This window comes from Callithrix jacchus, chromosome 18 (genome assembly GCF_049354715.1).
Source record: "Callithrix jacchus isolate 240 chromosome 18, calJac240_pri, whole genome shotgun sequence".
Taxonomy (NCBI): domain Eukaryota; kingdom Metazoa; phylum Chordata; class Mammalia; order Primates; family Cebidae; genus Callithrix; species Callithrix jacchus.
The window spans coordinates 47,502,802-47,527,419 of NC_133519.1; the positions used below are offsets into that span (position 1 = coordinate 47,502,802).

At 37.5% G+C, this 24,618-nt stretch overlaps 1 long non-coding RNA gene across 1 annotated transcript in view; it reads right to left on the reverse strand.

Moving 5' to 3' along the window:
- The window catches only part of LOC144580102 (uncharacterized), a 149,767-nt gene extending 133,115 nt beyond the window's left edge, over positions 1-16,652 (reverse strand). Inside the window, exons 1-2 of the long non-coding RNA XR_013529028.1 lie at positions 16,502-16,652; positions 13,711-13,790 (exon numbers count right to left, since the gene is read on the reverse strand). This is a non-coding gene — a long non-coding RNA (uncharacterized LOC144580102). The remainder of the gene's footprint in view (positions 1-13,710; positions 13,791-16,501) is intronic.
- Between the last annotated feature and the right edge of the window lie 7,966 nt (positions 16,653-24,618).

The window sequence follows — 24,618 nt, forward strand, 5'->3', positions numbered from 1 at the left end:
TAACGTTTGTACAACCGTCAGGTAGTCATCTCTTCCAAATTTTATTGACTGGTTTTCATAGGGGAAAATATTCACCAGTAGAGGGGTCTGTTTGCCCAAGGTATGGTGGTTTTGGTTAAATGTGGGCAAAGTGACGTAGTCTCAATGCAATTCAAGGATAATATTTACAAGATTTAGACAAAGATTAACCACATCTATTAAAAAATGATATGTCTTTGTCTATTAGATGGTAGTAATTCATGTTACATTGTTTATTAAGAAAAGTAAAGTTGTATATGAAATAACCCAATGTTTGTAAAATATTTTTTAAAATACCTTATATGTGTACACATGTTGGTATGCACACCTATTTGCACTTGTTTATAAGTATAAAGTGTATGAGCACTTTAAAGAGATAGAAGATGAAGGGGAAAAGAATTAGCAAAGGGGAATAAGTAAGAAAAAAACAGATTAAGGCAAATGTAGAAGTGAATCTGCATTAACGTTCATTGAAAACAATACAATATCAAAATTTCTTTTAAGAAATACTGAAAGATTATATATAAGCACGGGCAAGGATTACAGTTATGATAGATAAGAATGTTGATTTGGGCCGGGCACGGTGGCTCAAGCCTGTAATCCCAGCACTTTGGGAGGCCGAGGTGGGTGGATCACGAGGTCAACAGATCGAGACCATCCTGGTCAACATGGTGAAACCCCATCTCTACTAAAAAAAATACAAAAAATTAGCTGGGCATGGTGGCGCGTGCCTGTAATCCCAGCTACTCAGGAGGCTGAGGCAGGAGAATTGCCTGAACCCAGGGGGCGGAGGTTGCGGTGAGCCGAGATCACACCATTGCACTCCAGCCTGGGTAACGAGCGAAACTCCGTCTCAAAAAAAAAAAAAAAAAAAAAAAGAATGTTGATTTGACTGAGGTCTGGGAGTATAAACAAAGCTGAGAAGTATAATTTTATTAGCTTGATACAATGTCTGCAATAAACCATTACTCTTTAAAGGAACAAATTACTTCTTAGCTTACGTATGTAGATCCTATTTATATACTTCAAATAATTATTTTCTAAATATAGTCATAAATATCTAATCAGATTTATTAGCTTTTTAAATATAGTGCATTCTCAGCTATTATCATTTACTTCTGGAAGAACAGTTTCCATTTTTTTTTTAGCTTAAGGAAGATGTTCACTCAAAATGTCAGCTATGATAGATACAATAACAAATCAATTTTAGCTGTGAAGATACAGTGTTTTCTTGATGGTGGTCTAGAATATTACTTCATTTGTAATTCTAAGACATTGACAAGGTACCTACCAGATGACATTTGAAATGCTATAAAAAATTAATATCAAGAAAATATTGAAACCTAGAGTTTTTCTGCAAAATCTGGATTTTAGATATGTCTCTGTGTGTTCAGTAATTTATAACTACTCATTTCAATTAATTAGTTTTGAAGAGTTACCACATCAACAAAATAACGTGATCATATTAAACAATTCCTAAGCTTTTAGTTTTACAAAATTATAATTTTTTAAGATTGCTTTTATTGAATTTTAAATTTTTAATTCAAACGTAACAACTGAGATTCAACCAAGATGGCAGAACAGACACAACTCCAGTGCACAATACCCTACAAGAGAGACACAGAAATCCAGAGCTCTCCTAGCTCCAACCAAGGTACCAGGTGCATTTCAATGGGTCTGGTCCGACAGTGAGCAAAGCCCACTGAGGGCAGACTGAGGCAGGAAGGCATGCTGCTTCACCCAAAAAGGGCATCTGACTGGTGAGTCGGAGGCTCCCCATCTGGCACTCCAGTACAGATACAGTGCTTCCCCCAAAGCCTCAGCAATATAGAGAACAGGGGATCTTTGCCAGTCAAGCACCAGGAATTATAAGCATGGAGTTGAATAATAATCGAGGACAGTGTCCCAGATTGGCGCACAGACTAAACAGATGCATAAGCCCAAAAGGTGGCCAGGAGAGCCTGTGGACTGAGCTATCATGCCCTCCCCCTGCCTGGAGAGAGAGGCAGCTGTAAGCAGGAGCAGCTGGGCAGGTCCCTACCCCATGACCCGAGAGAGAGGAAGCTGAAAGGAGGAGACAGCCGGCTGGGTGCCACTGGGTGGGTCCCTCCCCTCCCCCACAAACCCCCGAGGGCTGAAGCTCTGACTCTAGTGGGTTGCACAGCCAGTGCCACAATCTGAGCTGAACCCTGAATGATCCAGCCCAGTGAAAGAAGGGCACAACCCACCATTAGAGGGGTGGGTCTGGGCTATATGTTTTAACAAAAAACACAGGAAGCCTTCATAACAAAAGACAGTGTTCTTGAACATGCAGCAGCGCCTACAGGTCAGTGGAAGAGGCAGGTCTAATCTCCCAGTATAAACAAAAAAGACACAGGAAGCTTCCCTAGGAATCTGAAGGAGTCCCTAGAAACCCAGTAGCACCTCCAGAGGTAGACAAGCAACCTCATCAAGCAGCTCTCTGACACCAAAGTCTGGTAAATCCACAAAGATGGGAAATAAAACAGCACAAAAAAGATGAAAACCATCAAAGACCAGAAAACCTCTTCTCCTTCAAGGGATCATAACTCAACAACATGGGAACACAATATGACCCAGAAGGAGTGTGATGTATTGACAGAAATGGGCTTCAGAAGGTGGATAATAACAAACTTTCCTGAGCTAAAGGAACATGTTTTAACTCAATGCAAAGAAATCAAAAACCTTGAAAAAAGGTTAGACGAAATGCTAACTAGAACAACCAGCTTAGAGAAGAACATAAACAACTTGATGGAGTTGAAAAACACAGCACGAGAACTACGTGAAGCAAACACAAGTTTTAATAGCTGAATCGATCAAGCGGAAGAAAGGATATCAGAGATTGGAGATCAACTCAATGAAATAAAAAGAGAAGGCAAGACAAGAGGAAAAAAGAGTGAAAAGAAATGAACAAAGTCTCCAAGACACATGGGATTATGTGAAAAGACCTAATCTACACTTGATCGGTGTACCTGAATTTGATGGGGAGAATGAATCGAAGCTGGAAGAAAACACACTCCAGGATATCATCCAGGAGAACTTCCCAAGCCTAGCACGGCAGTCCAAATTTCAAATTCAAGAAATACAGAGAACTCCACAAAGATATTCCTAAAGAGGAGCAACCCCAAGGCACATAATCGTCAGATTCACCAGGGTTGAAATGAAGGAAAAAATGCTAAGGGCAGCCAGAGAGAAAGGTCAGGTCACCCACAGAGGGAAGCCAATCTAACTCACAGTGGATCTCTTCACAGAAACCCTACAAGCCAGAAGAGAGTGGGGGCCAATATTCAACATCCTTAAAGAAAAAAACTTTCAACACAGAATTTCATATCCTGCCAAACCAAGATTTGTAAGTGAAGGAGAATAAAATTCTTTACAGACAAGCAATTACTAAGAGATTTTGTCACTACCAGACCTGCCCTACAAGAGCTCCTGAAAGAAATACTAAGCACAGAAAGGAACAAGTACCAGTCACTGCAAAAGCAAATCAGTTGGCAAAGACCAAAAATGCAATGAAGAAAATGAGTCAACTTACAGGAAAGAAAACCAGCCAGTAACAAAATAGCAGGATCAAATTCACACATAACAATATTAACATTGAATGTAAATGGCCCAAATGCCCCAATGAAAAGATACAGACTTGAGAACTGGATAAAAAGTCAAGACCCATCTGTGTGTTGTATTCCGGAAACCCATCTCACATACAGAGACACACAGACTCAAAATAAAGGGATGGAAGAAGATTTACCAAGCAAATAGAGAACAAAAAAAAAAGCAGGGTTGCAAACCTAGTCTCTGATAAAATGGACTTCAAACCAACAAAGATCAAAAAGACACAAAGGACACTGCATAATGGTAAAAGGATCAATCCAACAAGAAGAGCTAACCTAAATATATAAGCTCCCAACACAGGAGTACCCAGATACATAAAGAAAGTTCTTAACAACCTAAAATGAGATTTAGTCTACCGCACAATAACACTGGGAGACTTCAACACTCCACTGTCAATATTAGACATATCAACAAGACAGAAAATTAACAAGGATATCCAGGACTTGAATGCAGAGCTGGACCAAGCAGACCTAACAGACATATACAGAACTCTCCCCAAATCCACAGAATATACATTTTTCTCAGCACCACATTGCACTTACTCTAAAATTGACCACATCATTGGAAGCAAATCACTCCTCAGCAAATGCAAAAGAATGGAAATCATGACAAACAGTCTATCAGACCTAGCACAATCACACTAGAACTCAGGATCAAGAAACACACTCAAACCCGCACAACCACTTGGAAACTGGACAACTTGCTTCTGAGTGTCAACTGGATAAACAATGAAATGAAGGCAGAAATAAAGATGTTCTTTGAAACCAATCAGAATGAAGACACAACTTAACAGAATCTCTGGGACACCTTTAAAGCAATGTCGAGAGGGAAATTTATAGCAATAAACGCCCATGTGAGAAACAAGGAAAGATCTAAAATTGACACCCTATCATCAAAATTCAAAGAGATAGAGGAAGAAGATAAAAAAAATTCAAAAGCTAGAAGACAAGAAATAACTAAGATCAGAGCAGAACTGAAGGAGACAGAGACACAAAAAACCCTTCAAAAAAAAAAAATCAATAAATCCAGGAGCGGGTTTTTTAAAAAGATCAACAGAGACAGACCACTAGCGAGATTAATAAAAAGGAAAAGGGAGAAGAATCAAATAGATGCAATAAAAAATGATAAAGGGGATATCACCACTGAGCCCACAGAAATACATGCTACCATCAGAGATTACTACAAACAGCTCTATTCACATAAACCAGTAAACCAAGAAGAAATGGATAAATTCCTAGACACTTGTACTCTACCAAGACTAAGTCAGGAGGAAGCTGAAACCCTGAATAGACCAATAACAAGGGCTAAAGGAGAGGCAGCAATCAATAGCCTACCAATCAAAAAAAGTCCAGGTCGAGACAGGTTCACAGTTGAATTCTATCAGACGTACTAAGAGGAGCTGGTTCCACTCCTTCTGAAACTGTATGAAACAATACAAAAGGAAGGAATCCTCCTAACTCATTTAATGAGACCAACATCATCCTGATACCAAGACCCAGCAGAGACTCAACTATAAAACAAAACTTCAGGCAAATACCCATGATGAACACCAACACAAAAATCTTCAATAAAATACTGGCAAACAGATTGCAACAGCACATCAAGAAGCTTATCCATCACGATCAAGTAGGCTTCATCCTGGGGATGCAAGCCTGGTTCAACATATGCAAGTCTATAAATGTAATCCATCACATAAATGGAACCAGAGACAAAAACCACATGATTATCTCAATAGATGCAGATGAGGCCTTCGACAAGATTCAACAGCCCTTCATGCTACAAACTCTCAATAAACTAGGTATTGATGGAACATATTATAAAATGATAAAAGCTATATAGGGCAAACCTACAGCTAGTAAGAATGGGCAAAAGCTGGAAGCATTTTCTTTGAAATCAGGCACTTGACAAGGATGCCCTCTCTCATCGCTCCCACTCAATATAGTATTGGAAGTTCTAGCCAGAGCAATCAGGCAAGAAAAAGAAATAAAGGGTATTTGATTACAAAAGGAGGAAGTCAAACTGTCTCTATTTGCAGATGACAAGATTGTATATCTAGAAGACCCCACTGTCTCAGCCCAAAATCTTCTCAAACTGATAAGCAACTTCAGCAAGGTCTCAGGATATAAAATCGATGCACAGAAATCACAAGCATTCCTATATACCAAAAACAGACAAACAGAGAGCCAAATCCCATTCACAAATGCTACAAAGAGAATAAAATACCTAGGAATACAACTAACAAAGAATGTAAAGGACCTCTTCAAGGAGAACTACAAACCAATGCTCAACAAAATAAGAGAGGACACACAGATGGAAAAACATTCCATGCTCATGGTTAGGAAGAATTAATATCATGAAAATGGCCATACTGCCCAAAGTAATCTATAGATTCAATGCATCCCCATCAAGCTACCAATGATCTTCTTCACAGAAGTGGAAAAAACGACTTTAAACTTCACATGGAATCACAAGAGGGCCCACATAGACAAGACAATCCTAAGCAAAAAGAACAAAGCCAGAGGCATCACACTGCCAGACTTCAAACTATACTACAAAGCTACAGTAATCAAAACAGCATGGTACTGGGACCAAAGCAGAGACATAGACCAATGGAACAGAACAGAGGCCCCAAAAGTAACACCACACATCTACAACCATCTGATCTTTGACAAACCCGACAAAAACAAGCAACGGGGAAAGGACTCCATGTTTAATAAATGGTGTTGGGAAAACTGGCTAGCAATGTGCAGAAAATAGAATCTGGATCTCTACCTGTCACCTTACACTAAAATTAACTCCAGATGGATTAAAGATTTAAACATAAAGCCTAAACATAGGCAAAACCATCTGGGACATAGGCATAGGCAAAGACTTCATGACTAAAACACCAAAAACAATGGCAATCAAAACCAAGATAATCAACTGGGATCTAATTAAAATTCACAGCTTCTGTACAGCAAAAGAAACCATCATTAGAGTGAATTGGCAACCAAGAGAATAGGAAAAAAATTTTTGCAATCTACCCATCTGACAAAGGGCTAATATCCAAAATCTAAGAAGAACTATAACAAATATACATGATAAAAAAAACCTCATTCAAAAGTGGGCAAAGGATATGAACAGACACTTTTCAAAAGAAGACATATATGAGGCCAACAAACATATGAAAAAATGCTCATCATCACTGGTCATTAGAGAAATGCAAATCAAAACCACATTGAGATGCCATCTCACGCCAGTTAGAATGGTGATTATTAAAAAATATGGAAACAACAGATGCTGGAGAGGATGTGGAGAAATAGGAACACTCTTACACAGCTGGTGGGAGTGTAACTAGTTCAACCATTGTGGAAGACAGTGTGGCAATTTCTTAAGGATCTAGAAATAGAAATTCCATTTGACCCAGCAATCCCATTACTAGGTATACACCCAAAGAACTATAAATCATTCTACTATAAGGACACATGCACACGTATGTTCACTGCAGCACAGTTGACAATAGCAAAGACCTGGAACCAACCCAAATGCCCATCAATGATAGACTGGACAAAGAAAATGTGGTACGTATACACCATGGAATACTATGCAGCCTTAAAAATGATGAGTTCATGTCCTTTGTATGGACTTGGATGAATCTGGAAACTACCATTCTCAGCAAACTGACACAAGAACAGAAAGCCAAACACCGTATGTTCCTACTCATAGGTGGGTGTTGAACAATGAGAACACGTGGACTCAGGGAGAGGAGAAGTTGAGGGGAGTAGAGAAGAGACAGCAGTGGGGGGGGAGGGAGGTTAGGGTGGGGAAGGGTAACATGGGAAGAAATGCCAGATATAGTATGCACCTAAAGTAAAATAAATAAATTTTAAAAATTAAAAATAAATAAATAAATAATAAGTAACAACTAATATTGTAAACGTTTTTAGATAAATTTTACTGAGAGTTAAAATAACAGTGCATTTCTGAAGGTCAAGTTTTGCTGTGTATGTGAAAAGTCATTAATATATTTAAACGTGGATCCAAGATGGCTGATTACTAGCAGCTCAGGATTGTAGCTCCCAGTGAAAGCACAGAGAACGAGAGGACACCACACTTTCAGAAAAATTTTTGTTGCTCACAGACCAGGAGATTCCCAGCAGAGGAGCCCCACGGGTCGCCAGCGTGACTCTTGTGGCTGGTGCGGTGGTTTTGCTGGCGCCCTGGTATGGCAGTTCTTGGTGCAGAGTAAACGGGACTGGGTCCCCTTTTGGTTGATGTTTGGAGCTCTGGAAAGGTAGAGTCGCCTATTCAGCTGATTTAAAAAGGGACTCAAGAGGGAAGCCAGACCAGAGATTCCTGGGCAGAAAAACACCATGAAACTTAACACCACTGTTTTAGCCAGCACAGTGGGTTACTCAGATTCCAGCGCTGGGAATCAACAAGTTAGACATCCACTCAGAGATCTAATTTGAAAGTCAGTAATTAATTACAAAGACAACAGATGGATAAATTTACAACGATGGGAAGAAACCAGCATAAAAAGGCTGAGAATACCCAAAATCAAAATGCCTCTCCCTCTACAGGGGATCACAGTTCCTCATCAACAAGGGAACAAGGACTGATGGAGAACGAGTGCATTCCAATAACAGAATTAGGCTTCAGAAGGTAGATAATAAGAAACTTCTGTGAGTTAAAAGAACATGTTCTAGCCCAATGTAAAGAAACTAAGAACCTTGAAAAAAGGTTTGATGAAATCCTAAAAAGAATAGACAATCTACAGCAGAATATAAGTGAATTAATGGAACTGAAGAATACAATATGAGAACTCCGCGAAGTATGCACAGGTTTTAAGAGTTGAATTGATCAAGCAGAAGAAAGGATATCAGAGGTCGAAGACCAACTTGAAATGAAATGAGAAGATAAGAATAGAGAAGATAGAGTAAAAAGGAATGAGCAAAGTCTCCAAGAAATATGGGAGTATGTGAAAAGACCTAATTCACATTTGATAGGTATACCTGAATGTCATGAAGAGAGTGAATCCAAGCTGGAAAATATTCTTCAGGATATTATTCAGGAAAACTTTCCTAACCTAGTAAGGCAGGACAATAATCAACTTCAGGTAATACAGAGAACACCACAAAGATATTCCTCAAGTAGAGCAACCCCAAGACACATAATCGCTAGATTCACCAGGGTTGAAATAAAGAAGAAAATTCTAAGGGCAGCTAGAGAGAAAGGTCAGGTTACCCATAAAGGAAAGCCTATCAGACTCACAGCAGATCTCTCAGCTGAAACCCTACAAACTAGAAGAGAGTGGGGGTCAATATTCAATATTCCCAAAGAAAAGAATTTTCAACCCAGAATCTCATATCCAGCCAAACTAAGCTTCATAAATGAGGGAAAAATAAATTTTTTTGCAAACAAGCAAGCACTCAGAGGTTTTATCACCACCAGCCCTGCTTTACAAGAGCTTCTGAAAGAAGCACTATATACAGAAAGGAACAACCAGCATCAGTCATTCCAGAAACTTACAAAAAGGTAAGGAGTATCTCCATAATGAAGACTCTGTATCAACTAATGGGCAAAATAGCCAGCTAGCATTAAACGACAATATTAAACTCACAAATATCAATAATAATCCTAAATTTAAACGGATTAAATGCCCCAATCAAAGACACAGACAGGCAAACTGAATAAAAAGTCAAAATGCATCGGTATGCTGTATCCAGATCCATCTCATAAGCAAGGACACAAAACAAAGGATTGGTGGAAGACTCACCAATGAAATAAAGAGAAAAAACAAAGAAACAAAAAAAAACAGGAGTTGTAACTTTCATCTCTGACAAAATAGACTTTAATAGTAACAAAGACTAAAAGAAACAAAGAAGGACATTACATAATGGTAAAAGGATCAATGCAACAACAGGAGTTAATGATTATAAATATATATGCACCCAATATAGGAACACCCAGACACACAAGACAAGTTCTCAATGATGTAGAAAGAGACTTGGACTCCTGCACAGTAATAGCGGGAGGCTCTGACACCACATTGTTAATATTCAATGGATCAATGAGATAGAAAATTAACAGGGACATCTATGATTTGATCTCAGACCTGGAACAAGTAAACTCAGTGAATATTTATAGAATTCTTCTCCCCAGGTCCACAGAACATACATTTTTCTCAGTACTACATTACACCTATTTTGAAAGTGACCACATAATTGGAAGTAAATCACTGTTCAGTATTTGCACAGCATTTCACAGACTTAAATGAAATATTGCTTGGCTGTTTGTTTGTTATTTTCTTCCCTTATTCCTTCCTGTCTCTGTTGTTAAGCACAATTATCGGCATAAAAGAGGTTTTTAATACCTATTTTTAGATTGCATTCCAGCCTGGGCAATAGAGCAAGACTCCTGTTCTCTCTCCCCCTTTCTCTTTCTCTTTCTTTCTTTCAAAAAAAAAAAAAATATATATATACTTAAACATTTTAATCTAGCCATTCTACTTCTAAAAATGTATTCTGATAACAATCAGAAATACACAGAAGCTTTTATAAAAAATTACTCTTATGGCATGTTATATACTATAATACAAAATTAAGATAGAGCATTTAACAGAAAGTATGTCATGTAGCCATTTTATAGGTTGTTATTCATGCTAGAAACAGAATAAGCTTGTTTATTAAAAAAAAAGTAGTCAAAAACTCAATGACTAATGACTTATTTTTTTCCTTTTAGGCAAAATACCTCTTAATTCAAAGCAGTGTGTCTAATTGTGAATTTTAAAGAAGTATACAATAAATATACTGTGTCCAAAAATCAGGAAATACAGGAGAAATATGGGTAAAATATGTCATCTGGGGAGCATAACATTAAAAGTTACCCTGCAAACATTTAGCAATTGTGTTAGCAAATTGATTTTTGTAAATAGCACTCTCCTGTATCATGACCACTATTTATTTCCATTACCTAATTCTCAGAACACATGCAGTGTTTCTACCTGCTGTGTACACTAATTAGGCCTTTATTGCACCAACCTTTTAACCTAACAAACCCCTTTACGTACTTTTTGTGTTGGAAAACTACATAATATTATAAATTAAGGACACAGTTTCTGTAATTCATTCAAAGGCAATTATACATAATTCTTATTATTTTGTAATTCATTTCCTTGAAAATATGAGACAGAGATTTTAAATTCTATTGAGTGATTTTATCCCAAACCTCAGACTCACTCTGTCCTATTGATGCCTGTCATCATCACATTAGAGACATATAAGGAAAATTATTATCAACCCCTCCCCACTTCTACCTCAAACTAATTCACCCCAGGTACTCAGTTGAAAAAAATGATGATAGAAAGAGAGAAAGAAGACAAATGAGAGGGGAAATAATTCTGAAGTAAAAAATAAGAAAACTTTTAAGCTTGAATGTTGTGCATCTAAATATCTGCATACTGCAAAAGTCCTCCAAGCGCACAGCAGACACACCTCAGCGGAATCATTGCTATGAAATTTTAGAACAAAAGTGCCAAAGACTTACAATCTTCCAAAATGAAAGATACATTTTGATAAAAGTATACACATTGTTGATACAATACTTAAAAATTTTTTTTGGCCAGGCGCGGTGGCTCAAGCCTGTAATCCCAGCACTTTGGGAGGCCGAGGCGGGTGGATCACGAGGTCAAGAGATCAAGACCATCCTGGTCAACATGGTGAAACCCCATCTCTACTAAAAATACAAAAAATTAGCTGGGCACGGTGGCGCGTGCCTGTAATCCCAGCTACTCGGGAGGCTGAGGCAGAATTGCCTGAACCCAGGAGGCGGAGGTTGCGGTGAGCTGAGATGGCGCCATTGCACTCCAGCCTGGGTAACAACAGCAAAACTCTGTCTCAAAAAAAAAAAAAAAATTTTTCAACTTTTTTGAAAACTGCAGATGTAGAGATACAATTCTTCAGCAGATATAAACTGTTCAGAGAAAAGTGGGTCTTGGACAAGGCAGCATGGGACACAAAGCAGAGGATCAGCAAAACCTCTGCTTGTGAAGCAGAACGTCTGCACAGAAATTACTAATATAGAACTATATGCCATAGTAATTGAGCTTTGTGGACTGTGAATGTATTATGTGTCTACAAATACGCTTGATTGTTTTCAAATGATTAATTATAACTTGATAATAGGATTTCATTCATTCTTATAAATCATTTGGTGTTATTTACAAAGTGCTATGGAACATAATTCTTTAAGATATCATCAAATAGAAAGTAAAACATGAGAAGACTTAATATTTGGCTTCATTTCTAGGTTAAAGTATTTAAAATATTTGCTCTGAATAAATTTACTGGAAATGAAGTCTACTCAAGCAAGGACCATTTCTGGTTTGTTTAAATAATTAATTAGCTTTAGATTCCAGATAAGTCTTTGTCTAAGTGTCTGAGAGCAAGACTAAATTGCATTACACTGGCCATGTAGGAGACACTAAGTAGAGTCCCTGTATATTTGGCATTATATTTTATATTTGATTGATAATTCAGTGCCCCTAAATATAGATTATCTTAACCAAGTAGGAGCATTTGCTTGTATAATTAGTGGTTTATTCTTATGGGACAGGATATTCATGGTGATCTGGGTGTCAGCAGTTTTGATTTCTCCTGAATCTTTTGAAAAGCACAGCACCTATAAGGAATTATGCCTTCACCCTTTGACCTCAGAGGATTAATATTATATCCTCTTTAAATTACTCACAACGTTGAACAAGGACTTAAACATAGACATTTTTGGGGTACCCAATTCAGTCCATAACAGGTCCTCAATAACCCAAAGCTCATTAGGTATTATGAAAAGTCCAGGAGTTCAGCTAGTGAAATGGCTCATACATTCTTTAATGAGTAACTATTTCTGCAATTCCAACAGATGAATATATATTTTGGGGGGAGCACTGGATGAAAGTTACCATTTAAAATAATCCAGAAAAATGAAAATGGGGTTTTGTGAGTATTCTGCATATTCTTACTTACTTTTGTTTTTTAACGAAAGATTCAGGAATTACTCTTGCTCTTTTTTGCTATTGCTATGTAGGAATGTGAGACTTGAAATTGCTTTAGTAATTTTACTAATAGCCTGAGACGGGGATAACAGACCAAAAACAATTTACTGAGAAATGGAGCCAAAACCAATGAAATGAGATAGTCCCGAAGTCCACACTGGCACTCTGATAAGTGTGCCAGAAAATTGACTTGTTATTTAAAACAGTTTGTGTTTGTTCCTCTGTTACTTGTACCTTAAATGATCCTAACAACTGCAGCAGGGCAACAGAATCTCCAGGAGTTAAAAACAAGTGACCTATTTCAGAAATATTTTTCCTGTCAAAATTATTAACTTATATGTGAGGGCAAAAACAAATAAACCTGTCGCCAAAAATAATCTTTCAGACAAAAAGATCTAAGTTTCACAGCAAGAGCCTGTAGGACAAATGTCTACGTTACAATCCAAGTTCATTACTTGCTGCGGGTTCTCTTCTCTTATGGGTGTTCTGAGGATTAGATGAAATGCTACCTGTAAAGTGCTTAGAACATTGCCTGTCATGTAGTATGCACTCAATACATATTGCAATTTTGGGATTTTTAAAGATTGAGAGTATAAGCTTTTTAAAGATTGTCATAGAAAACAAAGAGTATAATTAAAGCCTATTTTCATGATGAAATTACATATCTTCAGCTATACTTCCATGAAGCCACCACAAGTTTGTATAAATCTTAATCTGAGAATCACTGGATTAGAGAAAGCGGCCTTGTTTCAGAGATTGCTGTCTGTCCCTAGAGATGTATGCTCCCTTTTCCATTGTGTATAGTTGTTGCTGAGAATCAACAATTCAGCAGAGTCCACATTCTAACCTCCCTTGTGTTTAGATGACATTATGTGACTATTTCCAACCAAAGACATATTAGTATAAATGGTGTAAATTACTTTGTATTGAAGATTTTACCTTGGCCAGAGAAAAATCTGACTTTCCCATTGCCTCTAAGGTAATCGCTAAAGACTTGGAATATCCTGCATGAAAAATATGCCTTTGTTTACCTGAAGGTTTGTGGCCACACCCGGTAGTCTAATAACATGAAAAAAGGTGAAGTCTTTGGGTCCCATGGTAACAGCTTGACCTGCAGAGAATACGGAGACGTAAGTCAGCCACACAGTTGGTAAAACAGATCCATGTCACCAGTCTCTAATTAAAACTCTAGACAGTAAGACTTGGGTTATCTTTGCTGGAGGTTAAATACCACACACACATTGTCACAAATCTCTTCTAGTTAAGCACAGTCCATGACTCCACTGGAAGAGAAGAACAAGAAGCTCCACATATAGAATTTTTCTAGATTTTTGTCCCATGCATTTGTTCCCTTCATCGTATTTAATCTTTATCATTTCACTGTTATAACTGAAACTCTGGGTATAACCATTTTCAATGACTTCTATGAATATTTCTAGTAAGTTATCTAACCTGAGGGAAGTCTTGGGGACCACTGGACTCTGCAAATGTTATTAGAAGTGAGAGTGGTTTTAAGGGCTATTACTTAATTTCACAGTCATTTCTGGCTAAAGAGTTTTAAAAGTATGAGTGGCTTCTCCAATTGTAGATTTTGTTAACTAAGTTGATGTAAAGAATTTCAAGGCATAGGGACTAACGGAGCCTCAAGAAAGAAGGAGCCTGGAATATAAACCAGGTTTGCACACACATCCACACTGTATTTTTTCATGAGCAAAAAGTAAATTTCCATTTATTTAAGTAATTGGAATGTTGCTATGTATTACAACAATCTTGCCGTAATATATTTCTTAGCCAGATTTTACTTTCTTTGAGGTGTGAAAAGACAGCATGTAAGTTTAAACAACAACAACAAAAGTAATAAACAAACTTTTTGCTGATATATCAAATAATGGCAGTCACTTATTTACTGAATTTTGAATCTATGTTTTCTGCACATTTTATGTCTGATATTCCAGTAGATGCTATTAGAGTTACTTTAAGTAATAAAAATAGTTTGCTGGTAATGTCTATTCTCATTTCAGATAGAAATAATACCCTTTCTACCACTTATTTTTTTCAATTATAAAGTCCCCAATTTAACATATAATATGAATGAGCAAGTATTATCACCTTACAACCTCTACAAATTATTTGAAAAGAAAGTAATTTTGAACTTTATTTAAAGCAACCAAATCACTTATCTACAAGGTAGAATTTAGTTCTGCTTTATAGTTCCATTATTTCCACAAGCATAATTGCCTATTAATTGACTCTATTTTTCTCTCATTCCAATTAGAATTCTCTTCAAAGTTTCCTGACCATTGAAACAAAACCCTAGGTTTTTAGCTCTACGTACCCAGTACTGATTCAGACGTCAGTGCTGCAGGCTGTGAAACATCTTTTTTTCATTAGCTTGAGTAAAGTGACTTATTTAGCTTGCTATCTTGCAATCCTGAATGTTTAATGCCTGCTAAAAATTTGCAGCTGAGATAACATTCTTCACACTCTGAACTTTTCAAATATTTTTTAACTCAGTATGAACAAAGAGTAGCAATCTCATATCATATTTTAAGCGTTTATAGAAGGTACAGGCTATGATAAGATGATAAAACAGGAGACACTGTCTTTTATCTACAGTTAGAGCTAAGAATATCAACATATTGTATCTGTTTATGTAAAAAGAAATCCAGAATCACCAATAGATGGCCATCCTCTTGAAGGTGTAATATTTTGCTTGTTTTAAAAAATAGTAGGCAATTATGTACCAAATGAAAATGGAAAATCTACATTCTGTGGCTCCTCTTTATAGCTGTGTTATTTAATAAAAGTTTGGAAGTAAGTGAACTTATAAAAATGGAAATTTTCCTAACTAAGCAAAATTAAACAACGTTTTATTTCTGTGTCTTGTTTGAACAGGCTATTAGATGTTAATTTGAAATTTATAGTTTTCACTGGATTTTGTGAAGATAGAGACATATCTATAATGCCTCTGGGCTAGCAAATTAAGGGTTTTTAGCACCAAATGTAAAGCTTTTAAATTCTTGCACATCCTGATATTGTACCAAGGCATTGCTTGTATATCATATCAGAATTTGACGAAGGAGAAATATGATTCAAGCCTTTTAAAATTATTTTTGTGTCACTGTAACTTTTTCGTACCCTGACTCTGCTCATTTTAATGAGATAGGATTTCCCTAGGATGCAAGGATGGAAGAGAGAAAGAAGACGATCTTCCTTCTCTCCCTCACATACCCTGGGTCTCTGCTAGGAAGACAGAGGAACCAGGAATGCCTGCTCCCCCTCTTTCTAGAGGGACAGCCATTCGCCTTCAGTCTGCACCCTTTAGGAATGCATCCTGAATCCCAGAGAATCCTTTCAAAGAATGCCTTGTCCTTGCCTGTCTCCTCCTCCGTTCTGTCACATGGAGAGGTGACTGTCTCGGCGCTACGGGTCCTCAGATGCATCCTCCAAAGCGAAGGGGTTAACTTTCCGAACGTGAAACTGGTGGGCTTAGTGGTGCTCAGCGGACAGGAACCCGGACGCCCAACATGCCAGCCCAAGGGGAAAGGTTTCCTCTACCAGTCAGGCCTTTGCCATCCCTCTCCCCGTGCAAGCTGGTAAAAGGCCTCAGAATTTCCGAGCTGCTCTTAGCCGCTCCCTCGTTTCGGATACACGTTTTCTAATAACCTGGCTTGTCTGTTCGTCACTTGAGGACCTCAGACTTCAAACAGGCCCAGGACCGGAGCCTCTGAGGATGGCCCCTTCCGCGGGAGCTCTGGCTGCCGCTTCCGCACAACAGCGCCCTTTTAGCAGGAAGCAGTTAAGATGGGTCCTCGTCCTTACCCTTCTTCTCACGGCAGCCACGTGCACTTCATTACAGGGAGGAATGAGACAGCCAGGTGCCCGGGGTGCCCGGGGAACCTCCGACCAGCCTGCCCACTGAGGAGGAGCCCCCGCAGTTCATCACACTTGCAGCGGCGAGGACGCCGGCCCCTCCTCTTCCGGCGTGGAACCTGGGCTGGCAACGCCGACCGGAAGTGCTCTAGCAGGAGACTCCGGCCTGGAGAAGGCTCCGTGTTTCCTCATTTCCCCCCCTTTCACCTAAAAAACCCTGCGTTGTAGGCCGGGCGCGGTGGCTCACGCCTGTAATCCCAGCACTTTGGGAGGCCGAGGCGGGCGGATCACGAGGTCAAGAGATAGAGACCATCCTGGTCAACATGGTGAAACCCCGTCTCTACTAAAAATACAAAATATTAGCTGGGCATGGTGGCGCGTGCCAGTAATCCCAGCTACTCAGGAGGCTGAGGCAGGAGAATTGCCTGAACCCAGGAGGCGGAGGTTGCGGTGAGCCGAGATCGCGCCATTGCACTCCAGCCTGGGTAACAAGAGCGAAACTCCGTCTCAAAAAAAAAAAAAAAAAAAAAAGAACTATGTCAGATTTTTACTTTACTGTCTTCAGCGGGGTGATGTTATATCATACCCACCCCCATTTATTCTTTCCTGCCTGGAATATGCCATGTGTTCAGCATGATCTCTGATATTGATGATGATGAGTGTCATGAAGTCAGCTGAAGTGTATACAGTAGGTAAATGTTGCATGTATCAATAGTTTGGCATAACTGACATCAACATTAAGGAAAATGTGTATCCTTAAATGAAACAAAGTATCAGATAAATAGATCTTCATAAAGCAGGGTACAATAAGCATAAACTGGATCATATTAAAGGCAGTGTAGTACCACTTAAAGAAATAACTTCCTGCACGAGATTACCTACTCCGTTTTAATTATATCTGTGTAAATTAAGTATAATAATAAAAATTCAATTGTGTGGGCACTAACAGAGTCAAATTTATATGATGGCCTGTTGAAAATGTATGTAACATTTGGCATCTGACAACCTACCACAGCAATAGAACCAAACAATACAATAGCTTACATAAGGTAGAATTATATTTCTATCTCATATAATGATGCAGAAGTCGGCGATTACTCCAGTTAGTTTAGAGATAACAGGTAGCTGCCATATATATATCTTTTTTTTTTTTTTTTGAGATAGAGTTTCGCTCTTGTTACCCAGGCTGGAGTGCAATGGTGCAATCTCAGCTCACTGCAGCCTCCACCTCCTGGGTTCAGGCAATTCTCCTGCCTCAGCCTCCTGAGTAGCTGGGATTACAGGCACGCGCCACCATGCCCAGCTAATTTTTTGTATTTTTAGTAGAGACGGGGTTTCACCATGTTGACCAGGATGGTCTCGATCTCTTGATTTCGTGATCCACCCGCCTCGGCCTCCCAAAGTGCTGGGATTACAGGTGTGAGCCACCGTGCCCAGCCACTGTTTCATATTAAATATATGGCTTTTATCTTTTTAAATATACCTCTTCCTGACATGATTTTTTTACCCAGCAAGTGACTGTGAACTCACGTTACAATTAAGAGTGTATGGGTTTAGGTCCATTGATGTGCCAGCTAGGAGGTTGTTAAGGACCCTTAGAAGGGTTCCTACATTGGTTAGTACTTTGCTGTCACTTTTTTGAAATTCGTAATAATTTTTGAATAAGGCTCTGCATTTTTATTTTGCATTGAATCCTGAAACTTACGTTGCTAGCCCTGAGAAAATGACCGAAGCATGCATTCCGCAGTCATTTTGAATCTCTACTGGCCAAAATTTGGTATAGCCACAAGTTTGCCACATGAAATGCTGAAGAATGTAATAGCTTGCTGGCAGCCAAGGAAAGCTAAAAGTCAGGAGTTTGATGTTAAAAGAAAGAAAGAATAAATACTGACTTACATCTACTAACAGTCTCGGCCAATTTCCTTGTTTTTTGTTGTTGTTGTTGGTTTCTCTCTTTTTTTTTTTTTTTTATTCCCAGAAGCTAGCAATATGACAGGCCCATAGTTGGTGGCTATATTTTTTGTTGAGGAAATAAACACATGGCTCAATAATGAAATCAATAAAACCAAACGAAAAAATTTTTTGGAGACACAGTCTTGCTCTGTCGCTAGGTACCAGGCTGGTGTGCACTGGCGTGCCCTCGGCTCACTGCAACCTCTGCCTCCCGAGTTCAAGCAATACTCTAGCCTCAGCCTCCCGAGTAGCTGGGACTACAGGCGCATGCCACCGCGCCCAGCTAATTTTTGTATTTTTTAGTAGAGACAGGGTTTCACCATGTTGGCCAGGATGATTTCAACCTCTTGACCTCGTGATCCACGCGCCTCAGCCTCCCAAAGTGCTGGGATTACAGGCGTGAGCCATCGTGCCCAGTCCAAATCTTTTAATTTTAGGTGGACATATATCATCAAAAGGATATTAGAAATGAGATTGGCCCAATCTAGTACAATTTATTATTAGGTAACTATTTCCAAAGATTAGAAAATACTTTCAAAATTCCAGGTTCACAACAGTTAAGTAGCATGCCTATGGAGACATAAATAATGTTTGGTCAAACTATGATACAGAGGTACAAAATCTCACACTCTGATTACTGGAGAATGTATCAAGTTTCTCCAGGTAAAAGTACTCTTAACTTGGAAATATTTTGGCATCATACCTTTTCTACCGTAACCACCTTAACTAAGAGTAATATGTTTTCTAAAAATAGTGTTAGGACAATTACATGTGATTCTAGGTTCCCAGATAATAGATTATTCCTGGTGAAATTAACATAATCACAAACATTTTAGCAATATAGAGTCATTTGGGTTAAAGCAAAACAAACAAGTGTCAAAATAATCACTGCTATTATTGTTATTACTACTGCATAAAGTAACTGATGGTCATCTTGATTACTTAGTATACTTGTATAAGGAATTTAGGAGAAGCTGCATCAAAGAATTACCTAAAAGAGTTTGAAGGCATACCAAGTGTACAGAGTTTGGGTTTCTGAAAAATATCCTTATAAAAAACCATTTAGTCTCTGCTAAATTACTGAATAAAAAAAGCATTAATTTGTAAATTGTAAATTTTATGCTCATTACTATGAAAATACATTAGAGTACTTAGATGTTTAATTGGAGAATACATTAGAGGAAAAGTAATGCATAGAAGGCATTATTATATTAGTTAGAGTGAAGTCTGAACAAAAATAAAAGGAGAATTTAATTGTAATGACTCAAATGGGAGATACATTTATTTCCGTCTTATGTAATGTGCAGGATATGTATTTAGAATCCACTCAAATTAGTCATGTCAGTAGTTAGGGGCTCTGCCATCCTCGAAACATGATTTTTAAGGTTGTTCCTTTCATGACCAACCACAGGCAAGAAGACAAGTAAGACTGAGTCCAGGTCAAGTTTCTTTTAAGTAAGTGAAATAGAAGTTCTTGTTTTCTATGAACATTTTGCTGGTGAGGATTTAGACATATAGTCAACTACTTAAAAATGAGAAAAGAAAATATAATCTAGCTGAGAAGCTTTGTACCTAGGAAAAAAGAAAAGATTACTTGAGGGGATGTATAAGTAGTGTTAACAATACTTCCCAAAATATATTATTAAAGATTTTAAAATCATGTTTAAAATGATTTTTACATATGGAATTTGTAGCAATACTCTGAACATCCCATGGAATTATCATTTCTTAAACTGCTTTTAGTTAGAATAATTTAGATTTACAGAAAAATTTATAAATATAGGACCAAGTTTCTATATACTCCATTTCCATATTGTTAATTTCTTAAATTTAATTCATTAAATTAAGTTAGTATCTTTGTTACAGTTAATAAATATCAATACATCAAATTAACTAAACTCTATACTTTATTCAGATTTTCTTAGCTTTTATTTACGGTCCTTCATTCACTACGAGTACACATGAGAGTAATGGCTTTTTTATATTAACTTTGTGTCCTTGCTCTGTTAGCTAACAGAGTCTAGATGCAATGACAGTCCTGTAGCAATGAGCACATCCACTGTCTAGATCTTGGTTAATACCATCTCACAAAAAAATTAAAAAAAAAAAAAGATTCTTAGAGAAATACCTGGTTCTCCAATGCAGAATGACTGGGACAGGAAATAATACAAAGTCAGCCAGTGATAGAACATAACTCTCCACTCACTGAGTGTGGGGTATGAACAGTGACTTTGTTTGAAACGGTAGAGTATGGAATGGGGGGAAAAAAGAGTGAGCTTTTAATGTAGACCCCAGACGAATTCTACATCAGTCAGGTGATCAAGGAAAAACCTTGATAATTTACGTCGATTGTAAATACCCTTAATATTACATAATGAAATGGGTCTATGTGGTCTTCTCCCAAAAAACATACAGCTGCAGTCTAATTACGACAAAAATGTATATTCTGCCTATGTTGAATGCAATATTCTATAAGTTTCAATAGGATCAAGTTGATTGGCAGTTGTACAAGGTTCAGCTTGTGTTTTTACTGGTTTTCTTCCTGCTTGATCTATTTATTTCAGGAGAGGTGTTGAAACCTCAAATTCTAGTAATAGATTGTTTCCTTTTCAATTACATAAACTTTTGCCTTATATGTTTTGATGTTCTATTGTTAGTTTGTAAAAGTTTGCTATGTCTTCTTGGAGAATTGTCCCTTTTTTCATTATGTAATGTTTATCTTTATCTCTGAACATTTTCTTGGTCTGAAGCCTGTTTCTTCATCAATGAATATAGCTACTTCAGCCTTCTTTTGACTGCCATTAGTATGTATTTTTCTATTCCTTTACTTCTCAGTTGAATTTTTATATAAGCGGGCTTCTTTTAGAAAATATATAGTTAAATCTTTTTTGTTGATTATGACAATCTGACCTGTTGTATTTAGACCATTTACATTTAAATTGATTGTTGAATTACATAGATTAATATCTACTAGTTTTCTAATTGTTTTCATTGTACTTACTCTCTATTTTTTGTTTTTGCCTTTTCTGCTTTTGAGAATTTTTACCATCCCATAATCTTTTTTTTTTTTAGCATGTGTGTTTTAGCATACACTACTTTAAAATATATTTTATTGGGAGGCTGAGGCAGGTGGATTGCCTGAAGTCTAGAGTTCGAGACCAACCTGACCAACATGGAGAAACCCCATTATCTACTAAAAATACAGAATTAGCTGGGTGTGGTGGTGCATGCCTGTAATCCCAGCCACTTGGTAGGCTGAAGAAGGAGAATTGCTTGAACCTGCAGGGCAGAGGTTGTACAGGTATGTTGTAACAGAATGATTAAGAAATATTATCTAGATTTTGCAGGTTCAAAAGAAAATAATATAAATTGATGAGAAAATATCTATAAAAGAGTACCATCTATTAAACTATTTGTGAATTTGGCATAGAAAATTATAGACTGAAATATTCTGGAAAGTTGCGGGGCCACAAAAAAAAAGTTAAGTTGTACATAATAGACATTATATAATTTATATGTATTTTATAAATTGTTATAATTTACTAGAATTCTCTGTCCAAGTGAAACAAGACAATATTATAAACTAGTGTCAAGATCATAGTTTTCACAAACATAACTAAGATAACACATTTTACACATTTCCACCTCTTCCCTGTAAGTAATAAAACACTTTCTAAATATTATAGTTTATTTTACATAATTTATAACTACAATCTTCTGCATTTAAATGATTTGAGAATAATATTTGTATTAGTCTTAATGTTTAAACATTTTTAAGAAAGATATACTTTTATTCTTATTAAAGCTATGTATGATCATCATGTAAATATTAGAGAATCCGGCCGGGCACTTCGGGAGCCCGAGGTGGGTGGATCACCTGAGGTCAGGAGTTTGTTTGTTTGTTTGTTTTGAACGAAGACCATGAATTTAATGTGATATTGGGGGAGCCTCATCCTTCCTTTTTTACAACCCACCCACCCATCCAGCCTGCTGTGAGTTGGGTGAGGGCTGCCCCCAGTCTCCGCCTGCGGCTCTGGGTGGCATCCTGTTCCTTTGAGTTCAGCCAGCCTCCTGGGCTCATCTCTCTGTGAATCCCCTTCTTGCACATTCATATAGTGCTTGCTTGTGCTCCTGCAGGCTCTCCTGCCAGGCCCAGGAATGCTTGGCAAACGTTAGGACTGTTGGCTGAGGGGTCAGCAGGCCAGAGCTGGGGAACTTGGAAGCAGAGGCTGTGGGTAGAGACTCAGTTCCCTGGGTGATGTCTTCAGGCATGAAAGCTACAGCTCCCTCAGGCAGATTAGTGGGAGGCTGAGGAAGGGAGATTGCTTGAACCCAGGAGGCGGAGGTTGCGGTGAGCCGAGATCGCGCCATTGCACTCCAGCCTGGGTAACAAGAGCGAAACTCCGTCTCAAAAAAATAAATAAATAAAAATAAAAATAAATTATCGTAATAATTTGAGAATCTGAAAATAAAATACAGAAAGTGATTTAAAAAGGATAAATTTTATTTAAAAAAGTAAAATTTGCTACCGTGTCTTATAAACTCTTGATACTACTTTATCTTATTAACCCCAAGTAAAGGAGAATTGTGTACTGCAGAAAATAGCAACTATCTGCCACTTTCAAGTGATTGATAAAAAATACTTAATAATAGAATAACTGTTTAGGTAATTGTGGTTTCACTTAAAATACTTTGTTTGCAACATTAAAAGTATTATCTATGTTGTATGAAAATCAGTAAAATGAATTTCTTGAGCAAGTTGCTAATTTTCCATCCTTTTTGTGTAGGATGGTATGGACCGCTCCTTATGGAAAACTTATCTAAATTTATATTCGAAGTATATTTTTGAATCATCTTCCTTATTTTTTTTTTCTTTTTTTTAGAATCGCTTGAACCCAGGAGGCAGAGGTTGCAGTGAGCCAAGATTACGTCACTGCACTCCAGCCTGGGTAACAGAGACTCTGTCTTATAAAACAACAACAAAAAGAACCAAATAAATGGAAAAGTATCCCATGTTCCTAGACTGGAATGCTTAAAATTGTTTCTGTTTGTTTGTTTCAGAGGAGAGGAAGGAGAAAAAAGAAAAAGAAAAAACTTTGCTTCAACCAGCATATGTCTTAAGCCTGTTTTCCCAGTGTAGTGCTTTGGGACTCTGTTGCAGGAGGATCACTTGAGCCCAGGACTTCAACACCAGCCTGGGCAACATAGCAAGATCCCATCTCAATTTTTTTTTTTAAAGAAAGCTTTATTTCATGCACAAAGTTATTTAAACTATTGTTTAAAATTACCTTCAGGCTATGTATATAAACTGTGAAACATGAATGAATTTCAGGTTTAGACTTGGGTCTCATCCCCAGGATATCTCATTATACATATGCAATAATCTGAAAAAAGTCAGAAATCGGGAATACTTTTTTTTTTTTAAAAGAAAAAAAAAGGAGAGAAGGAGAGGAAGAAAGAGGAAGAAAAAGAGGGAGAGAGAACAGGAATATTGCTTTATTCTAAAAGTGGGTATTAAATGAAGGAAATGAATTCATTTCTCCTATTAAAATGAAGCATGTTAGGTGAACGATGCTGTGACCTGGCAGTGGAATCAGCCGTATGCTGTTGTTATAATGATGGAAGAATGTGGACAAGTGCTATTTAAATGATCCGATGATGCTGTTTTAATTTAGAAAAAAAAGAATATAACAAATTTTATAGCATTATGCTCTGAGCTATATTGATTTTAACCTTGCTTTAAAATAAATTATGCACAAGCCTAAGACTTTTACACAGAGGAGCTATTTTTATTGAATCTTTAAATTCAGTCCCATTTTTTATACTATACCTTCAAGGAACAAATATTTGTTGGACTTACAAAGTGTAGAGGATACAGGGACCACTGATTTCAGGCTTTCCAATAACTGTACATATTAAAGGCTTAAAGAAAGCATATAATTATGTACAGCTCTGCCTTCTATGGACTTAAAGTCTAACAGATACCTAGGTAAGAAATTAAGCACAGCAGACTATCAGATGGTCTTCACTAACATTTTAACATTGTTGTAATTGGAGTGTAAAGGCAATGTTAAATTTTGTCAATGGAAAAATGAATAATATATTCAAATGTG